This window comes from Mesoplodon densirostris, chromosome 12 (assembly GCF_025265405.1).
Source record: "Mesoplodon densirostris isolate mMesDen1 chromosome 12, mMesDen1 primary haplotype, whole genome shotgun sequence".
NCBI classification, from domain to species: domain Eukaryota; kingdom Metazoa; phylum Chordata; class Mammalia; order Artiodactyla; family Ziphiidae; genus Mesoplodon; species Mesoplodon densirostris.
The window spans coordinates 101,637,043-101,648,863 of record NC_082672.1 but is presented as its reverse complement, the minus strand read 5'-3'; the positions used below and the strand labels follow the sequence as shown (position 1 = coordinate 101,648,863).

The window sequence follows — 11,821 nt, the reverse complement described above, 5'->3', positions numbered from 1 at the left end:
GAAAGTGGAGCTTGCTACAGGGGCTTAGAAAAACTAGTCGCCAATTTAAAATATTTTCGGAGTGTTTGAATGATATCTTCAAAGCTAATCCCACTCTCAAACTCAGCGAAATGAACAATACAGATAAGGAAGATGAAGAGGGTGGAAAACCCACACAGCGGAATGGAGCTGTCCATGCCGCGGGAGTGACAGGGGAGCGCTCAGAGGTAAGGCGCTCTGCAGAGAAAGTCACTCTGGCTCTTCTCTCTCGGTCCACCAGCCGGCGACGCTTCTTCTGTAAAAGCATTCCTAGAAAATAACCCTACAACCGGGAAGGGTAGCGATCTTTGAGCGCAGTTTCCAGGAGCTGGTCCCCGCAGCAGGGAGAGGCCCCTCTCCCCCCGCGGCTGGCGCGGAATGTGGCGATCCGGCCCGGCGCGGGGGATGACTTCCTGCGGCCGGAGCTCGGCGGCGGGAGCGGCGGGAGCAGCTGCTGCAGCTGGCAGGTGGGGTGGGGGCCGGCCGAACTGACCAAGCACAGACCCGGCGCGGCGGCACTGCGGCCCCGGGGCAGCCGGCGCGGGGACATGCGCTGATTCGATCCCTCCGGAGAAGGTAAGCAGCCCGGCTATTATTAGCCTCGGCCACACTGCGCGGTGCTTTCTGCTTGGTTAGTAATGGGGTTTGTAATACAGAGGGAAGAAGGGGAATATCCCTGCCGCCTTCTGCAATGGGAAAAAGAGCAGCAACTGGAATTGAAATATTAATCAGCCAAGTGCTTGAGATTATTGGAGGAGCGGTGTTACTGGGCAAACAAAGAAGGCGGTCAGCCTCTGTAATCTTAAGATAATCAACCATTGCTGTGCCACACTCGCTTCGATATTGAAGAGGATTCCGAATGTAAAATAATTTGAGTTTCACTTTTACGTTGCTACCTTCAACCTTCGCTTGGTTAATTTCTGGTTTGCGAGCAGCAGGTTCTTGTCAGCAGCCTAGAGAAGTAATCGGAAATCTTCCCTCTCCTTTTGCCTTCCTCAGTCTTCTCCCTTTCCAGTTATTAGAATGGGTCTGCACATTTCAACGTCAAACACCCACTTCAATACTGAACCTTTAGAAAGAATCTCAAATTAGAGGAGAAACTTACCTCCTGGAGTTCAGCTTGGGTTGAGCAGCACTTGTCCCCACTTCTCCCTTCATTTACCATCTTCTCTTGTCAATCATTTCATTGATTCCCCCACCCCCCACCCCGGGGATGCTGTGCTCATTAACAAGCCAGCTCTTGTCAGCTCCTGTCCACCACCTCTGTTCCCTGACTGATTTTTCAAGGACCCAGAAAGGACATGGCCTTATACCATGTTTGGACTATTATCTGTGTCCTTCCCCAAAATGCATGGCATGAAAAATCCTTTAAACCCAGTACCAACATGGTTTCCGATAACTCCCTTCATTGTAGTCACTGCAGCTACCAGATGGGTTTCGAGGACAGCAGAATCTGTTGGGGTGTGAGAAAGAGGGCTATACCTACATATTTTGCTCCACGTGCCTAAGAATAGGTGGAAGTAGAAATGCAAATGTCGGTCTGTCCCGTTTTTCTTGAAGCTTTTTTAGTCCAGCTAGGTTGTGAGACACCTAGCTGGGTAGGGTATGGGGCAAGTCCTCCTGCAAAAGCAAGCAGTGTGTTTGTCCTAGGATTCCCCCAATCACCTCAAAAGAGATTCCAGAGAGGCTTTTCCCACAGGCAGTCAGAAAGCCAGGGGAGGTGGCCAAGGTAAACCTCAGGTTATTTGGGCATCCTCAAGTTAGTCTCCCCTTTTAGGGGTTCTGACCTAGGATTTCCCCACAAACGCTTTGCTGCTGAGCTCAAGTGCCGATTCTTGTTGCCCACCTAGGGATGTACAATTGAATGATATTCTGTGAAATGGTGAAGATTGCTATGGTGGGGATTACAAATGTGCCACTTCACCAACAGAGAACAGTTGCAATAAGCCAGACTGTGTGGTGTCTGTGTGCCAATATTCCATTTAAAAAGAGATTTGTTATCTTTAAATCTGAAATTAAAGAGACAGTTCGACTCAAAAGGCCATGGATTTTATTTTAACAAATTAAAATAGGAGACCAATGAAAAAGAGGTCCAGGGTTTATAGCTAACCTTCTTACCTTCTTTTTTAAATATTGCTTTAGAACAAGATACTGGTTCTGAAAAATCATGTTACTTCTATTATATATCGTTCTTGTTTTTCTGATTACAAATTCTCTATTTATAGATACACTTTGGAAAGAGTTGAGTTGGTTTCTTTGTCTCTATCTTCAGTATATGAGGCAGAAGGAGTGGAGGGGGGTGGGCAAATCCCACTCCAAATGGCCCCCTCAGAGAACTGTTCCCCGGACCATGCAAACCTCTGGACCGATATTGTTTTGGCTGGTGGTTATTATTATCTTTAAATGCGGTTTGGGTTTGAAATATTAAATTTTCAATATTCTAAAATTTTGGCTCAGGCACACCAACTAGAAGAGAGAACAAAGAACAAGAAGAGCAAAACTATTTTCCACCTTTCTTACCTAATTGTAAAATATTTAATTATATGAATAATTATTCTGAATAATAAGTGAAAAACATATTAGAATAATAATTCATTTTTTAGAAAGTAGCCCAAGGTTTATGAAATACAGGTGAGCGCAATTGATCTTAAGTACAGTAAAAATTTCTGTAATTTTGAAAGGTGTTTTTATGTTGAGTATTAGTACATGAAAATATGCTAATGATGGTTAGAAATTGAAATGTCTGTTACTTTGTTTCTGAAGAAGCTGAGTTCTTTGGCAAGAAATGGGTCAGGATTAGGGGACTGGAGCCGCCAAAGCCGGCATCATACCTGCCAGTGATTGTATAGGTGAGATGAATGCATGAAGTTATGGATTAGGGTTGGAGAAGCCTTCTGGGGAAGAAAGAAAACAAGATAGAAAATAGAATTTGTTATTTTAGTGCAACTAAGATAATTAAATTTAAGGTATTTCTGAATTTGGACTTCGTTATATTTAAACAATTTCTGAGGAAAGTTTCTAAATTTCAAGCCCTAGGTAGAAATAGTTGTATGGTTTCCTAACCGAAACTAATTTATGACTCTATTTCCTTTGTTAAAAACGTTTCCCAGAGAAAGGAAAAATTAATTGCCCCGTGTTAAGGAGGAGTAATACCAAATAGAAGGATGTATTCTATTAGTTGCTAAATGAACTGTAGGAACTTTTTTGTAGATATGACAAGATAGAATTGAAATCAATCTGTTGCTTTCCAATCACGTAAAGAAAAACATTTAGTCTGGTGGGTGGTCAGTGTTATCAGTAATTTAAGACTTGAGTACCCACTTAGGATTCACAAAGTTGCCCTCTCTTTACAAAAGGCATTTTCTGGTGCTGCATTACTGCCATTAGCTACAATTGAAATAGACTTATCCTGAGATTTTGAAAAACAGAAAAAGAAATAGTAGGATTAATAAGGCTTTGCCTCCACTGAGAATGGGTAGAAAAAGTGCTATTTTGAAAGTTATCAATGGCCTCTTAATTGCCAGATTTCTGAACTGTTTCAACCTGCTCTTTATGTCTTTAATTTTTAAGCTCTCTTCTAAGTTCTTTTTTAAAAATTTTACTGCTTAGTGTTTTATTCACTAAAATAGCATTTTTAATTGAAGTATAGTTGATGTGTAATATTATATAAGTTACAGGTGTAAAATATAGTGACTCACGATTCTTAAAGGTTATACTCCATTTATAGTTATAAAATATTGGCTATATTTTCTGTGCTATGCAGTATATCCTTATAGCTCATTTTATAATAATAGTTTGTACCTCCTAGTCTCCTATCCCTATATTGTTCTTTTTTTAAAAATTAAATACTTGTGTTCAAAAGTATTATTAATAAGTAATACATAAAGAGATATCTCTTTATCTAGTCTCTCACTAATCCCCTTAAATTACCTCATGACCAGCCTAGAACAAGTGCTGTTTATTTCTAGTTTGTGCCTCATGATATCACGACTATATGTCTTCATTTGTTCCTTTCACTCACCCTGCTACACGTTGAAACCTTGCTCACAGCATACACTGTCTCTTCCATGAACCCTTCCCCATACCCACCTTCCTTCTCATTTCAGATGTGTTTCTCCCTTGTCTAAATGCCTGTGGCACTTTCTATTTTGGTCTATCCTTTAGTTTGAACATGATTTGCTGTTGTAAAATAACCCTAGGGAGCAGAGTCTTTGACTAACAACTTTTTATTACCTGAAACTCATAATACAGTGCCTAGCTATGTATATGCAAAGTAGATGTTCAGCAATTTGATTTTAGTGAAGAAATTAGCTATTATTTTCCAGGGGTGTATATCCACCTACTCTAATATCCAAGTTAGGCTCTAAATAGTGTGTGCAGGTACATTTTAGTTTAAAATCCCTATATAATAATATAGTGAAAGTACATTCAAACAGTTATATTCAACAAAAGTTATTGTGAGCTTACATGCCCTTAAGTGGATATTGGCTCATCCATATCAAAAAGCATAGTAAGCATTACAAAAGAAAACTTTAAAGAAGACATTGTACCAGCTTTCAGTATGCTTTCATTCTACTGAAAACAAGTAAGCAGGGGAAGATGTCTTGCATAAATAAGTACTAGTCTTAAAGCGCTCTGCTAGGTCCTTTCATCTGTGGTGTATAATTTCATCCTTCTACTATATGCTAATTTTACACTGAGACTCAGAGATCTTACCTAAATGGCAGAGATTCTTTCCACATTCACATGCTGTTCTTTGAAGTGTTAACGAGTGAAGGAAAACTATAAAAACATAATCAGAGTAGTTTAAAATGGTTTTGTGGTCAGGCTTTCCAGTGCTTTTTAAACTTTTGGGTCTTAACATCCCCTTTAATAATTCAATAAAGGCTATGCGTCCACTCCCCAAGTACATACACAACACACACACATAGAATTTTGCCTGTAATTGCAGGTGTTCGCGGACCTAATAAAGCCCTCCTTTGCAAATGCTTTAAGGACATCTACGCTGGACTCAGTTTTTCTTTTTGCTTGTTGTATGCTTAATATTTATTTTTGTACCTATTAAAATTAAACAAATTGTTATCTGTTATAGATTGAGATATAAACCTAAGCAGCTTCGTACTTTACAACTTTTCTTTTTGCATTTTTGTATTCTGTCCTCTCTCACACAAACACACAAATTTATATAAATGAGATCAAATAATACTTTTCTGTGAAGAGAATGCTTAGAATTTATTCTTAACGATTTTTCTATATATCACACGTCAGTGTTAGCTGTAGTCATCATGTTGTACATGATGTCCATAGTATGTATTTATCTTACAATTGGAAGCTTGTACCTTTGACCATCTTCCTCCAATTTCCCCTCCCCTGACCCTCTGTCTCCTGTAACCACAGGTCTGATCTCTTTTTCTATGATTGTTTTCTTTTTTTTTAGGTTCCACATATAAGTGAGATCATATAGTGTTTGCCTTTCTTTCTCTGACTTATTTAACTTAGCATAAAGCCTTCAAGGTCCATTTCTGTTGTCTCAAATGGTAGCATTTCTTTGTTTTCTTACAGATGAATAATATTTCAGTGTGTGTGTGTGTGTGTGTGTGTGTGTGTATACATATAATACGTATATATCTATAAATATATAAAACAACCTCTTTACCCATTTGTCCATCAATGGGCACTTAGATTGTTTCCATGTCTTGGCTATTATAAATAATGCTGCTATGAACATGGGGGTGCAGATATCTTTTTGAGTTAGTGTTTTCATTTTCTTTGGATATATTCCCAGAAGTGGAGTTGCTAGATACATGTAGTTCTAGTCTTAATTTTTGAGGATCCTCCATACTGTTTTCCATACTGGCTTTACCAATCTACAATCCCACCAACAGCACAAGGCTTCCCTTTTCTCCACATCCTCACGAGCATTTGTTATCTCTTGACATTTTTGAGGATGACTGTTCTAACAGGTGTGAGGTAATATCTCAATGTGGTTTTAATGTGCATTTCCCTAATGACTAGTGGTATTGAGCATCTTTTCATGTACCTGTTGGCTTTTCGTGTGTCTTCTTTGGAGGAATGTCTATTCGGGTCCTTTGCTCACTTTTTTAATTGGGTAATTTTTTTTTGCTATTGATTTGTATGAATTTTTAATTTATTTTGGATATTAACCCTTATCAGATATATGGTTTACAAATATGTTTTTTTGCATTCTATAGGTTGTCTTTTCAATCACTTTGTTGATTTGTTTTTGTTTTCGTTTGCTGCGCAGAAGCTTTTTAGTTTGATGTAGTTCCATTTGTTTATTTTTTATTTTGTTGTTTGTGTTTTCAGTGTCATATCCAAAAAGTCATTACCAAACCCATGTAATGAGCTTTATTCCTATGTTTTCTTCTGGCAGTTGCATAGTTTCAGGTCTTACATTTGAGTCTTTAATCCAATTCAAGTTAGTTTTGTGTATAAGATATTGGTCCAATTTCATTCTTTTACATGTGAATATCCAATTATCCCAGGGTTCCCTTGTATGTAACTTCTCTCTTTTCTCTTGCTGGTCTTAAAATTCTTTCTTTGTTTTCGACTTTTGATGATTTAATTGCAATGTGTCTCAGAGTAGCCCTATTTGAGTTCAACCTATTTGGGCTTGTTTGGACTTCATGGATATGGATGTCCATTTCTCATCCTAGGTTTGGGAAGGTTTCATCCATTATTGCTTTAAATATACTTTTTTCCCCTTTCTCTCTCTCTTTTCTTGTTCTGGAATTCCCATACATGAACATTGTTTACTTTATTGTGTCCCATAATTTCCATAGGCTTTCTTCACTCTTTTTATTCTTTTGCTTTTTGTTCCTTTCACTGGGTAATTTCTAAAGTCCTGTCCTCCAGTCTGCTGATTCTTTCTTCTGCATGGTCGATTCTACCTTTGAAACTTTCTATTGAATTCTTCAGTTCAGTTATTGTATTTTTAAAATCTAGTGTTCCTGTTTCTATGATGTTGCTACTTCCTTGTCAAACTTCTTGTCTTGTTCATGCATTGTTTTCCTAATTTCACTTAGCTGTCTGTGCTTTCTTGTAGTTCACTAAACTTCCTTAGGAGGATTATTCTGAATTCTTTGACAGTTCATAGATACTCTCTTTTTTTTTTTTGCGCTGTGTGGGCCTCTCACTGTTGTGGCCTCTCCCATTGCGGAGCACAGGCTCCGGACGTGCAGGTTCAGCAGCCATGGCTCATGGGCCCAGCCCACTCTGCGGCATGTGGGATCCTCCCGGACCGGGGCACGAACCCGCATCCCCTGCATCGGCAGGCGGACTCTCAACCACTGTGCCACCAGGGAAGCCCAGATCTTCATTTTTTTAAGGTCAGTTATTGGAGTTTTATTACTTTCCTTTGGTGGTGTCCTATTTGCCTAATTTTTGTGATCCTTGATTCCTTACATTGGTATCTGCATATCTGAATAATTGGGCTCTTCCACCAGACTTAACTGGGTATTATATTCAGTAGTAGTAGTACATGGGGCTATGAATTAGTTTCCTGGCAGAGAATCAGAGCTTGTATAGGACCTGGCTCTGGACAGGACCCAGAGCCTGTATAGTTCATTGTTTGGGAACCCAAATCAGGCCAGAGTGTGCACTTAATTCCCTGGTCAGGTGAGGGCAGTGGTTTTGCCCTGCAGAAGGGGGAGGCCACAGGCTGTGCTGTCTGTTCAAGTGCCACTGTATCTAGGGCTGTTTAATGGGCTGTACAGCTTCCCATGTTCTCTGGTTAGGTTCCCCAGTTGGACGTGCTGAAGGCTGTATTCAGTGATGAGTAGGGCTATGAATTAGATTTCCTGCCTGGGTGCAGCAGGAGAAGCAGCTCTAAAGCCAGTAAAGCTCTTTGTTGTCTTAACTCAAGCTGATCCACACTCCACGTTCTGTGGCTGAACAAGGCCACTGGCTTGGCTTTGCAGACTATCAGCTCTGTCTACCCTTCTCTAGGCTTGAGCACTGCTGGGCCGCACAGTTTCTAGGAGTTGTCACCAATCCTTCTAGTCAGATGGGCCAGGAAGACACTCTCCACAGCAGATGGGATGGGGCTAGTCCCAGTTCCTTTGCCTGGGTGGGATGAGGAGGGACCACTCCAGGCGACTCTTAATTTCTCAAACAGGCTCCCCAGTTGGGAGGAGCTGGGAGCTCCTCTCAGCCTTGGATATGAATTAATCTCCCTGCCTGTGCATGGTACAGGATCCCTCCACACCTGATACTGGCTCTGCTTTGTACCAGAGCCAGTGATGAGCTCTGGCTGCCTGCCTCTTGGCTGGAGCACGACTGGGCCAAATAGCTTCCAGGATTTATTGCCAGCCCTTTTGGTCAGATGGCCAGAAGACACTCTCCACAGTGGGTGGGCTGTGACTCTGCTCTTTCCCTGGGTATGGGCAAACCAGGTTCAAGGGCCAGATGCATATCAGGTGGATCTGTACCCTGCTGAGTTCCCCGGTTGTAGTGTCCCACCAACCTGGCTCTGTAGATAAGCAAAGGTGCCAGTTGTGATCACTACTTGGGCACTGCAGGTATGAATTCCATCGGTCACAATCCATGTGCTGGCTGTTGCATGCCCCTTCCCCCTTCATCACTAAAAGTCCAACTTTTAGTGGTCAAACCCTGCAGATTCCCCTGCAATCCCAGTGGAGCAGATTAGAGCAGTGGCTCCCACAAAGCAACCCCAATGCTAGTGGTGGTGCTTGCTGTCCCCCAGTTCTCTTCCCCTACTGGAGGAACCAGAGGTTCAGGGGAGACCTCACCCATGGTGCTCCACTGGCTTGGGGGAGGGGCAGTGTGGTCCAGCTCCTTTTCTCACCCTTCTAATGCAGTCTGTCTTGGTCTCTGTGGTGCACGGGGGTGCTTCAGCCTCACCTCCATGTTCTAGGATTCTCTCAAATAGTGTCCTGTTTCCAAATAATTGTTAGTTGTTCCTCCTGTGGGGGACGTGGAGCCAGGAATGACCTTGGTGATGTCACCCCACTCTGGGCTTACTTTGACAATATGTGTGTCCTTTATAGCCCAGACATTTCTGGTACTTGAAATGAGGTTCTCCTTTTATTGTTCTCCCTGCTTTAGGACCTAAACTGGGAGCTCTTCATTAGCACTGGCACAAAGGCTGCTGAGATGACTAGGAAGCAAGTGCCAAGGAGGATAGTGAATCAAAGAACCTTGATTCATGGAAAAGGAATCCCAGAAGGAGCTCTAAACGTTACACATTCCAAAGGATTTATTCAGGGTTTTCCAATCAAAATCATTTTTACAAAAAAGAAACAGTTCTCAGACTTCAAGTAGTATACTGCCAAGTATGTGGAAGAACATTGCCAGCAGTTGAGTGGTGTGGTCTGCTTTGAAATATATTCAGTTTGCTTAGGATGGACATATGTCTACTTCAAAGTTACTATTTCTTTCTAGTAATGCTGTCTACAGTACTGTATTTGCTTTTGGCAAGTTAAGAAAACAATGACATCCCTCCCAGGTTCTAAAACAATTACCAGCATAAAAATACATTAAACTTTTTAGCTGATACTTAAGGAAACCAGTACTAGCTAGCATTCCTACTGATGCTCGTATTCAAAGAGAGGCGTGACAAAACCATTAATCTAGAAAACACCAGGTTGGAAAGATGGAGAGAAAGAACTCAAGAGGACTACTTAAGCTGTTGCTTTCTTTACATGTCCCCAAATATGATAATAACCATATAAGCTCCTAAAATAAGTGCAATTTTATGCAAACTTCATAGTATGCCTAGTATGAGGTAAATTTGTACTTTATTTTATAGTATATTTTAATTTTTTTATTTTGGTAAAATGTCCCATAATGTAAAATTTACCATTTTAACCATTTTAAGTGTATCATTTATTGGTATTAAGTACATTCACAATGTTGAGCAACCATTACCATTATCCATTTTAAGACCTTTCTTGTTATCCCAAACAGAAACTGTACTCACTAAACAATAACCCCTTATTTCTCCCCTCCCCTTAGCCTCTGGTTAACTCTATTCTATTTGCTGGGTTTATAATTTGCCTATCCTAACTACCTCATATAAGTGGAATCATATAATAGTTGTCCTTTTGTGTCTGGCTTCTTTCACTTAACATAATGTTTTCAAAGTTTATCCATGTTATAGCATGTAGCAGCATTTCATTCCTTTTTAAAGCCATACAATGTATAGTGATTTTTAGTTGCAAAACACTTTTAGTGCATTGTGTTTCTATTATATTAATGATATCTAGCATATATCACTACCATATTACCTTTAGTAGATGCCCAGTAATGTGTACTATGAGTGAGCCATAATTTCATTCAGTCAAAACCCATTGATAAACATTTATTAAGTTCCAAACAGTTTTATGATTTCAAGAAATGTGGTAATGGACATAGAGGTTCATGTCTTGATGTCCTGGAGCTTTTACTTTTGATGGAAGAATTCTTGGAGTGGCATGGAATGGTATTGTTGGGTCAGAGATTATGCAGAAACATTTATCATTTGAATACATACATTGACTATAAAAACCATCAACTTCTTCAACAGATAATATTCCTGTATTTTATGTAACCATTTATGACTATCTTAAAAATGAATGCAAGTAATGTAAGGGAATCCACTTAATGTGATTTGAGCAAGGAAACATTCTCACTTTTTTCATTTCTAGTTCATGGAAGAAAATTCCAATACACAAGTATTGAAATATTTCAAGTCTCTGGATCACACATTTCATCATTTCAAAAATATTACAGAGTACATCACGGATGTCAGTCAAGTCTTGTAACAGCAGTGTAGAAAACTAGTAACATTTATAGCTAGTTTGTTTTTAAGCTTCAGCAATGGATCAATTCTATCCAGCCTAATCTGTAATTTTAATTAGATTAATGTTTAAAATAAAACAGATTAATTTTTAATTTAAAAGTATTTTTAGTTCATATTTATGTACCTGCATTATGGTAAATCTTTTATTTTGTTGTTTTTTTCTTAGTTTCTCTTCAGAGTATCTTTGAAAATTTTTTTTTTTTTTTTTTTGCGGTATGCGGGCCTCTCACTGTTGTGGCCTCCCCCGTTGTGGAGCACAGGCTCCGGACGCACAGGCTCCGGACGCGTAGGCTCAGCGGCCATGGCTCAAGGGCCCAGCCGCTCCGCGGCATATGGGATCCTCCCAGACCGGGGCACGAACCCGTATCCCCTGCATCGGCAGGCGGACTCTCAACCACTTGCGCCACCAGGGAGGCCCGAAAATTTATTTTTAAACAGAATAATTTAAGCCCAAAGATGAGAATGTCTCATTTAAGAAAAACTAAAGAACGTTGGAAGAGCTGAAGTATGAACACAATTGGCACAACTTTTCACCACCCTCATTAGAAGAAGACTGTTTTGATTTGCATGGTCCAAGAAAGGAGAAACAGATAACTTGCTGGGGATTGCATCCTGCTTTACTTAAGTTAGACATTAACAGGCTAAAAGGGCAAGGATGAAGCAACATGTTTATAACATATTTTTGAAAAGCTACTTAAAGGTGAAGGGTGGCAAGAACACAGACAGACACACCCTAGACATTTCACGACAGTATTTTAAGGTATGCCTTTTCTTTGGTTGATAGGGATGGAGGGACCTATTAATAAACATTTCTCCTATTTACTTTTGTCTTTATTGCTGTCTAATCAAACCCTCATTAAAAAACAGACATAAAACAAATAAGCATTCTGACTTTTGCCTGAATAAGCAACAACAAGCTCACATCTTAAACAATGGACTGCAATGGCTATGAGACTGAGGATCCTTGGTCATTGCAACAGT

At 40.0% G+C, this 11,821-nt stretch overlaps 1 long non-coding RNA gene across 1 annotated transcript; it reads left to right on the top strand.

Annotated features, from left to right (window-relative positions):
- The first annotated feature begins 442 nt into the window (after positions 1–442).
- LOC132500220 (uncharacterized) lies at positions 443–10,877 on the top strand. Its single transcript, XR_009533988.1, has 3 exons — positions 443–594; positions 7,206–7,367; positions 9,106–10,877. It is a non-coding gene; the product is annotated as an uncharacterized LOC132500220 (long non-coding RNA).
- The last annotated feature ends 944 nt before the right edge of the window (positions 10,878–11,821 follow it).